Genomic DNA, 10,174 nt, shown 5'->3' with positions numbered 1-10,174 from the left:
ATGCAGCAATTAAGCTTTCCAAGTTAACAGGATAGAGCTGTCTGGGGCAGGGAGAAATATGAGTAAACACATTTTGTAGTTTGAAAGGAATACTGAATGTTTGTACTTTGAGATAAGTTTTTTAATTTATGAGTTTTGTTAATGTGTAGTTACACTGCTTATTATCTTTATAGTTTGAGTATATATAATGCCACATGTAGAAAATAAAGTTGTTTGAGGAGTCATTACTCGCAGACTCCTTGATCCCAGCTCGTTAATTTTTTTTGTTTGTTTTCTCCCCCCCCCCCCTTTTCTCTTTCTTATATTTCTGATACCCTTCGGGTCCAAATTTTTAACATTTACTTACTGAAATTTGTTAACAGAACTATTAATTACTTTTATTTTATGGCTGTTAAAAGGTTTAAACTGGGAAATTACAGGGCAAACTGATTTTTAATTTTTTAGCTTAATAGGTTTAATATGTCACACTTAGTCCTGCCCTTAAAGCTCTTGCAGAGAGGAGGCTCTTTTTTAATAGTTTTTATAATTAGATTTTTATAAGGCTCTGTTCATCTTGCTCAGTTTAATTTGGGCTCCAAGAATATTTATTCACATATATAATTGTGTATTTAATTTTTAATAATTTGGATAGAGCTTTTAAGAATTCTTACTTGTTAATTTGATACTATCATCTTGATGTATGAAGACATACACCGAGCAAACGGGCAGACAAATTGAGTTAGATACAGAAACACAATTCATTGATGTTACTTATAATTTGCATTGTTTTATATACCTTTTAGCTTAATTTGGGTTTCAGAAATGTTTATTACTTATATAACTGCCTATTTAATTTCAACAATTTGAGTAGATAGGCAGATATGAATAGTTTGTTATAAAAACATAACTTTAGTTATTTAAAACTTTCATGTTTTACAAAAAAGTGTGACTGCAAAACATTTTAAAGATTCTTAAAACTTTTAAAATTTGCACTATGACTGCAGTTTTACACAAGAATTTTCCTTTTTAATTAATGGCTTGTAACCAAAATGTTCTCAATGCTTTAGCACCATTTTTTGTTTCAGAACTTTATATTTTACTTTGAATTTAGCAGAATTCTGGATAAGCAACAATATTAATTCTATGTATATTTACTGAGGCTATTTGAAGCCTCAGGGAGACAGACTGGTTTCTCTCATGAATTGCCACTCTTAGGAACACTGACCATCAAGGCAGGAGACTTATACCCCCCCCCTTTTTTTTTTCAGTTTTTGGAGATAATAAAACTCCAGTGGTCGTTTAACTTTATTCCATCAGGCAGCAATTTATTTAATTTACACTTGAATTCATGAGAGAAAGGGTTACTAATACCAGGACAGGAGATCTCTTCTCTGGATGGTAGGGGCAGAAGCTATTATGAAATAAACATAGGCAAAGGCAAGGGGTGAGGTTAGAAGTAACTATAAACAAAGGAAAGGTTAGTTTAGAATTTACACTTAAATAATAGTTTCAGGCTAAATTCACCCAGCTATAATTTCAGTTATTATCTTTCTGCTGTTTTATAATATAAATGCATTTATAAATGATTTTAACTCTTAGTTACAGTTTTTATTAATTTTTAAAAACCTGTTAATTTTATAACACCTTTAAATACCTTTCATTCAACTTATAACATATAAATGAACTTAACTATTACTTTAATTTTTCTTTTAAGGTAAAAGAATAAATCTCTTGCAGTTAGTTTGAAATAAAAGCTACTTTTCAGGATTTGATTTTTAGAACATTATGTTTTCTTAAAAGAGATAAGACCCTTTCTTCTTCAAACACTGAGGAAATGATGAGGGTAAAAGCACAAGAAACTATTTTGATAAAACAGACTTTCTTTGTATATTGATTATTCAGGAAACCTTTACTAAAAGAGACAACTGACTTGAGAGACTTTGAGAAAGAACAAAGTTTTAACTTTGCATCAGTATACTACTTGATACTAAACCTTTTAAAACTTTATATAGACTTATTAAATCTTACACAATTTTAATTATAAAAATTTTCTTTCCACAAACCTTCTACACTTTCAGTATTTATTCAGGTTTTGTCCCACACTCTACTCTTTCCAATAATCAATAATTTTATCTTAGGACAAAATCATCTTCTGTTTCCTTAACAATAAAAACACATTCAATATATCCCATATACTAAGTTACCAGGCAAACTTCTTACAACATATAATTGTCATTAATACTAAACAAGCTTGTTAAAATAATGAATTTTTCTTCACTTTAAATACTTAGTAGCATGTAATACCAGAAACAGTTCTTTTGGAAGCAAGTTGGCAGGGGAGACTGGCCGTCAACAAGTTTTCTTGTTATAAAATTAATTTTTATTAGTAGTATTCACAGTTCAGGTTTTGTTTAATAATGACTTTTTGGAATTAGCTATTTAAATACCTTAATTTAAACAATGCTTCATTAAACTTCTTATAATTATTTATAACCATATAGACTATAATTATATTATTTTAAGACAAATTTTACCTTCACAGAACACATTACCTTACTTAAAGTTACCACAATACCTTTTGCAACTTGCCACATGCATCTGAGTTCCAAGAGTTCATGAAAATCAGCCATCCTATTTTAGGACAAAACACATCCTTCCAGACAAAACTCATTAAATTTCAGTCAGGATTCCCACAAACTTTTAACCTTTAATATTCATTTAAGTTTTACATCCTTTATTTTATCCTGTGAAGAAAAATATTCATTTCAATTTAGACAAGAACTATTTTTTAATGAAAAGACACAGTAATTTTGTTAAGACTTACAATTTTGTGTTATTGTAGAAATCCCATTAACATTCAAACTTATGTATTAATATAAGCACTTATTTTATATTTGGCCATTTGAATAGAGCTCTTTTTTAAAAATTTTTTTATTTATTAATTTATATCACCATCTGGAGGTATCAAAATGTACAATGACATTGAACAGGCAAACACAAAACAATTACAACACATTAGCAGAAACATACAGTTTACAATTGACTCATAATTTTTCACAAATTACAAAGAACAGAAATACAAAAAGACAAACAATTAAGACAGATGAAATGACAAACCAGACAACCTGAACTGAAGTCAAGAGCGACGTCTCGCTCTGACCAGTGGGTGGGATCTATTTGCTGCAGCCAGCATATCCATTTCCCCACATTCCACAGACTCTGCAGAGGTTTTCCAGAAAACAGACTTACTGAGGGATTGTCCCCGTCTCCTTCCCGCCCAGTATTGGCAGCCAGTGCTGCCCCTCCTTCTCCCCTTCTCTGTCTTCTGCCTAGCCATTATCTAGACAGCCCACACTTTCCCCTTCCCCTCCCTTGCTCCTAACCTCTTAGCCAGCTTACTGTCCAGTAACCGCCTACTGTCCAGTAACCGCCTACTGTCCAGTAACTGCCTACGCAAGCAACAGCACCCGCCGGCACCAATCAAGTCCCTTTACGTATCCCTAGACCCTATAAAACCATGTCCCCTTCAACAATAAAGTAGACTTGTGCCTAGACCCTGTCTCAGTGGTGTTCTTGCTTGCACCGCGCGTCCCCAGTGCCTGAGCGGAGAGAGCGAGGGCCCAACGGCTTCGTGCCGAACCCCCTCCTCCCCTTCGACCGCGAGGCAGCCCCCGTCCGGAGAGCCTGCCCGGCCAACCGCCGACCCTCCCGGAGGCCCGCCACTGCCCGCATTTGGTGCCCAACGTGGGTGGGGCCCACTCTGATGCCTACCCCCCACACTTCGCTTAAGGTAGGGACTCTTCGGCGTCTTCCATTCAAACCAGAATGGGTGCTTCGCTCTCCTCCCGTCAGGTCCCGCAGGTTCGGGCCCTGGCTGCCCTCCTGGAAACTAACCAGGTTAGAGTTTCCGTCCGCCAGCTTCAGCACTACTGGGACTTACTTCTCCTGTTCAATCCCTGGCTCATCACCTGCCCGCTCTGGAGTCCTCAGACTTATGCCCGGCTGATCGAACGAGTAGCCTCAGCCATGGAACATGAGGGCCGGGTCTTTCCCCCTGGCCTCCTCCCCGCTCTTGTGGCCATTCGCGCTTGTTTGCAAGGCATGCCTGCTCCCGAGGCCAAGGCCTTCCCGTGCGATACCGTGGAAGAGTCAGGGGAAGGGCGCGGCCGCCAAGACGACGCTCCCGGTAACGACTCTGATGCCGAATCGCTCTCGGCTCAGTTGGAGGCCGCGTTTGAACTTGACCCCCCTTGCGCCGCTGATTCTGACTCCGACCAAGATGGCGCACTTCCGGCTTCTTCCTCACGAAACAAAGGAAAGCCCACCCAAGAGGGCGCACTCCCTCCTTCTTCCTCCCAAAAGAGGAAGAAGCCGCACTCCCCGCCCCTTCCTGCTTCTTCACGGAAGGACTATCCGCCGTTGTACCCTCCCCTTCCTGCCTCGGCGCCATCTTGCCCCTACCCGGAACCGGCGTCATCTTGCCCTTACCCGGAACCGGAAGCGCTTCATCTGCCATCTTCTGATGACGACCTAGATGATGCGTACGAGTGCCCGCCATCTTATGTGCCGCTGAATAGACACCCCCTCCCATGCTCTAATAATCTTCTCTTCAAGCCCCCCACTGCTCCAATCGCTGATATGTATCCGCTAAATCCCAATCGTTCTCGAGCGAACCCCCAAGTATGGGTTCCCTTCTCCCCGAAAGACGTGTAAACCCTCCGCAGCGCTATCCGAGAGGATGGTCTCGCCAGCCCCCATGCTCAAGACCTCCTTGAACGTATGACCTTTGCCCGCTGTCTCCCCTACGACTGGATATCCCTCGCGAGAGGCATACTTCCTTCGGGGCAGTTTATTGACTGGTGCACACATTTCGCTGCCGAGAACGAAAAACAAATCGCCGAGAACGCCCGCGACGGCACCTGATATCCTGCCAACACGTTCCTCGGATTGGGGCGCTACGCCATGCCACAGAGCTACGTCGCCCTCCCTCAAGGCTTCTTCCTCCAGCTAAAGCAGTGTGCCCTCCGTGCCTTCCGCAACTGCGCCGCCTCCGCGCCCAAGCCACTCACCAGACTTTTCCAGAAACCAGAGGAACCGTTCTCCGACTTCATGGCGCGTGTCCAGGCCGCGGCCGAGCGCAAGGTCGTTGGCATGCAGGCCCAGACCTCCTTCACCAAGGACATTGTTCAGGAGGGCGCAAACCCAACTTGCAAGGCGATCATCAGGCCGCTGAGAGACAAGCCCCTCCACGACTGGGTCCTTGCCTGCTCTGGAGTCAACGCCCAGGCCTCCGCCATGGCCCAGGCTGTCCTCGCTGCCGTCTCGGCCTCCAACGAATGCTTCCGCTGTGGCGAACTTGGCCACTTCGCTCAAGACTGCCCCAACAAGCCACGGCCGCCGCTGGACGTGCCCAACATAGGCCATCCACCACGGCCTCCTTCCACTCCGTGCCCACGGTGCGGAAAAGGATACCACTGGGCCCGCGACTGCCGCATCCCTAACACCAGCCGCAAGCCTTTAAATGGCCATGGGGGCAGGCCTCAGCCCCGCAACAAAGAGGCCGCAACGACTCAGTGCCCCCGCCCATGAAAGTACTCTGGTCTGTTCCCATTGCACCCTCCACCAGGCCTCTTCTCTCTATCCAAGTCTCCGGCCGCTGGCTCACAGGGCTACTCGACACAGGAGCAGAAATTTCCTGCATCCCACTCGACCAGGCCGGGCACCTCCCTCTGACCGATGGCCCCCTAGTGGTGGGAGCCACCGGCCAAGCGCCCTCCCAGCAAGTTGCCCAGGACGTCGTCTGGAGAGATGCAGAAGGTCGACAGGGAACCTTCTGCCCCCTCGTTCTGAAGGAAATCTCGCAAGTTCTTTGGGGCCGTGATATCCTGCATCAGTCGGGAGCCGTTCTCACTGTCACACCACCGCAGCTGCCCCCCCAATAGTTTCGGCCATTGCTCACGTTCGACCTCCAGCACCCGTTCCTCTGCAATGGGATACAGAGGAGCCCATTTGGGTGGAGCAATGGCCTTTCCCAATCCCTAAACTGGACATTCTTAAGGGGCTTGTTGATGAGCAGCTTCATGCGGGCCACATCGAGCCCTCCACCAGCCCATACAACTCGCCAATTTTCTTCATTCAAAAGAAGAACGGGAAGTCCCGTCTACTTCAAGACTTAAGAGAAATCAACAAACACATCAAGCCTATGGGATCGCCGCAGCCCGGCCTCCCCTACCCTACCGCGGTGCCCTGGCATTGGTTTGTTGCAGTGATAGATATTAAAGACTGCTTTTTCTCCATCCCGTTGCACCCGGACGACCGATCGAAATTCGCCTTCACGGTTCTTCAGACCAACCATCGGGAACCGGCACTGCAATACCACTGGCGCGTTCTGCCTCAGGGCATGCGAAACAGCCCTGCCATTTGCCAGATGTATGTACGCGAAGCCATCCAGCCACTCATGAAGTACGCTAACATCATCCACTATATGGACAACTTGCTCGTGGCCCATCCCTCAGAGTCAGGTCTGCACGCAGTCCTGGAGCAACTGCTGCGCCACCTTCGAGACCTAGATCTCAAAGTCAATACACAGAAGCTAACGGTTCATCCACCCTACCAGTTCCTAGGGTTCTCCATCACTTCCACCGTTGCGCCCCAAATGCCACACATCAGAATTCCTGACCTGCTTACGCTCCTCGAATTGCAACAACTCTGCGGACAGATCAATTGGTTGCGCCCAGCGCTGCCGCTTACCACAGAGCAACTCCAGCCCCTGTACTGGCTACTCTGCTCCAACGCTCCGCCATCATCCGCACCCGGAAAGAGGATTCGCCTCACCAACAAGGCCAAAAATGCCCTGGCCCGGGTAAATAGAGCCATCGAACAGTGCCAACTCCAGTGACATGAGCCTGGGAAACCGTTGTTAGGCCTAGTCTTACCCACTCGGGGAACACCTACTGGCCTTCTTTGGCAAGACGGACCGCTCCTCTGGGTCCATATGGCAAAGAGCAAGCTCCGAAAGATTGGACCTCAAACCACCCTACTCGTTCAGCTCACCACTGCCCTAGTCACACAAGCCACCCATCATTATGGGTGCCCACCTGACACCATTGTGTGGCCCTTCACCGCCGGGCAAGTCACCACCCTGCTATGCAGCTCCGTTGATATGCAGACTCTTATGGAGCTTTATCATGGCAACTTCGATAACCACTTTCCACAGCATCGGTTACTGCAGGGCCTTCCCCTGCTAGAAATCACCGCCCCCGGCCATTTCCCTTTTCCGTCCAGCAAGCCTCTTCCAGACACCACCATCATCTTCACAGATGCCTCCAAGACTAAGTTTGCCGCCGTTGTCTTTGCACCCGGCGAGCACCAGCCACGTTCACATGTGCGCCTCCATCAATCCTCTGTGCAAGTGGCCGAACTGTGTGCTGTCATCTTAGCACTCCAAACCCATCCCCACTGTCCACTGAACATCTTTACAGACAGCCTCTACTGCCTACAAGTCTGCCAAGTCATCGCCTTTTCTGCGTTTTTTCCGCCCGACAACTCAGTGAGTGAAAGCATCAACGTCGCTCTCCTGGACCTTCAAGAGCTCATAGAGAACCGCCGACAGCCTTGGTTCATCGCTCACATCTGCAGCCATTCCGGCCTTCCCGGGCCCCTGGCCCACGGCAACCACCTTGCTGATCAGGCCGTTCACCTGCTTCCAGCCGAGACCACCATCGCAGTCGGAGACCTCATCAATCAGGCCAAGCTGCTGCACGCCAGATTTCACTTCTTAGCAGCTGGCCTCCACAAACTCTTTCCAGACCTCCCAATCCATACCTGCAAACACCTTGTGCGGTCATGCCGAACGTGTGCTCCATTGCTGCCCTTGGGGCCACTCCAACCGCAGGGAGTTAACCCTCGTGGGCTCCGCCCCAATTCCAGATGGCAACTGGACGTCACTCACGTCCCCCGTTTAGCCGATGGAAATACCTCCACGTAGCCATCGACACCTTCTCTCATCTCTGCTACGCAACCGTGCTCACCGGAGAAACGGCCACGCACGCCATCCAAGCGCTCAGAGAATCTATTCTTTTCATGGGCGTTCCATGGGACATCAAGACAGACAACGGACCTGCCTACCGGAGTGCCTCCTTTGCCGAATTCCTCAAGCTCTACGACATCACCCATCACTTCAGCATTCCCTACAATCCGCAGGGACAAGGCCTAGTAGAGCGTGCTCACCAGTCTCTCAAAACCCTCATTCTCAAGACATCTGCCGACCAGCCGCATCGCACCCCTCGCGACGTCATCACAGAGGCCCTGATCCGACACAACCTGATGACCTTCAATGCCCAAGGCTTTTCACCGGTCCACATGCACTGGGGGCCTACCTTCCGGCCCACCCCTGCACCGCTTGTCCTCTGGCGTGACCCACAGACCACCCAATGGCATGGACCTGCCCCTCTCTTAGCCCAAGGACGGGGATTCACCTGCGTTTTCCCTGAATCAGAGCCACAGCCCATCTGGGTCCCAGGATGTCTCATCAAGCCCCACACCGCTGAGGCTTCCGCTAACGCTGACACCAATGATCCTCCTAACGAGTTGCCTACCTAACTTGCCTCCTTCCCATCGCTGTTTCCTTTGTAGTTTTCTCTCTCTCTTTTGTCTCCACAGATGATTCGCCGCCACGCGGGTAGTTCCGTTCTTCCCATTGCTCTCATCGTCATGCTTCCCTTCATCTCCCTGGCCGTTGTCAACTCGGCCCATCAACGCTCCAATTGGACCCTCCAGCGCTGGCAAGAGGAAGCCTTCCTCATCATCAGAAAACTACTGCCCACGCCTGAATCCCCACCCCTCACCGTTGGCCCCAATAAAGTCCTCAATCCCCCCACCTCCCCCTCCCTTCCAGCGGCACCCCCCCCTCGTCCATAGCTCCCCAGCCATGGCCCCCCCTACCAAGTATTCCAGTCCCCTTCTCGCGTTAATCTATGTATCCTACTTATCTCTAAATACTTCTCACCCCAACCTCACCAAGCACTGTTGGCTCTGCCTCTCCCCCTCCCTTCCTATCTATGAGCCTGTCGCCGTTAACTTCACGTTCAACAAATCCACTTCAGTATACCCAGCCGAGTGCAACTGGAACACTTCCTCCGTCCCCCTAACCTTTCAATCTGTTTCCTCCACAGGACGCTGTGTTCATTCTCGTCAAGTTTCCCACCCCTCCCTTAGTGCTTGCTCTAACTACTCCTCTCCCAGCGCTTCCGCCAAGTTCTTAATCCCCCTTAACACTTCCCAATGGCTTTGCACCTCCACCGGGCTAACCCCCTGCCTCAATGTCGCCACCCTCAATGCTACCGATGAGACTTGCCTGCTCATCCTTCTCGCTCCTCGAGTCGTTTACCATTCTGACCACGAATTTTTCCACCGCGTGCTGAGCAGACAAACCTCCCTCCACTTACAAAGGAGAGAGCCTGTCACCACAGTCCTAACAGTTGCTACCCTTCTAGGTCTTGCAGGGGCAGGCACAGGGATCACCGCCCTCGCCACACAGTCCTCTGCCCTCTCCTCTCTCAGACAGGCCGTCGACGAAGATATCACCTACCTTCAAAATGCTGTAAAACATCTAAAAAATTCTCTCAATTCTCTCTCTGAGGTAGTCCTCCAGAACCGCCGCAGCCTCGACCTCCTCCTCCTTAAGGAAGGGGGTCTCTGTGCCGCCCTTGGAGAGGAGTGCTGCGTATACGCCAACTCCACTGGCTTAGTCGAGGACAACCTGACAAAGGTCCAGGAGGGATTGGATAAGCGCCGCAAAGAGCGAGAAAATGCGAACTATTTTTCCAGTGTTCTCCATACCCTCCTCCCATACCTCCTTCCATTTTTAGGCCCACTCATCATCATCATCTTAGCCCTCACTGTAGGACCCTGGGCCGTCAAAAAAATAGTCCGCCTCGCCAAAGACCAAGCCAATGCGGTATTCAGCTCCTTTGTGCAGGTTCATTATCAACGCCTCGCCACTAAAGAGCCACCACCAAGCCATCCGCCGCGCTCCTCCCGCCCCCGCCGCAAACACCGAACCGCACGCCTGTAACCTCCTGTCTCCCTTTCCTCACTCATCTCCCTCCTTCTCCCCCAATCGGGCGAGGGGTTCAGGAACATCACGACCCCGTTTTGCTGGCAGAGCTCGGCGCGTGCCAGGCGCCGGCGTGCG

The sequence above is a fragment of the Dasypus novemcinctus genome, chromosome X, assembly GCF_030445035.2.
Source record: "Dasypus novemcinctus isolate mDasNov1 chromosome X, mDasNov1.1.hap2, whole genome shotgun sequence".
Classification (NCBI taxonomy): domain Eukaryota; kingdom Metazoa; phylum Chordata; class Mammalia; order Cingulata; family Dasypodidae; genus Dasypus; species Dasypus novemcinctus.
The sequence above is the reverse complement of the archived record's forward strand: the minus strand, read 5'-3'. Positions refer to the sequence as shown.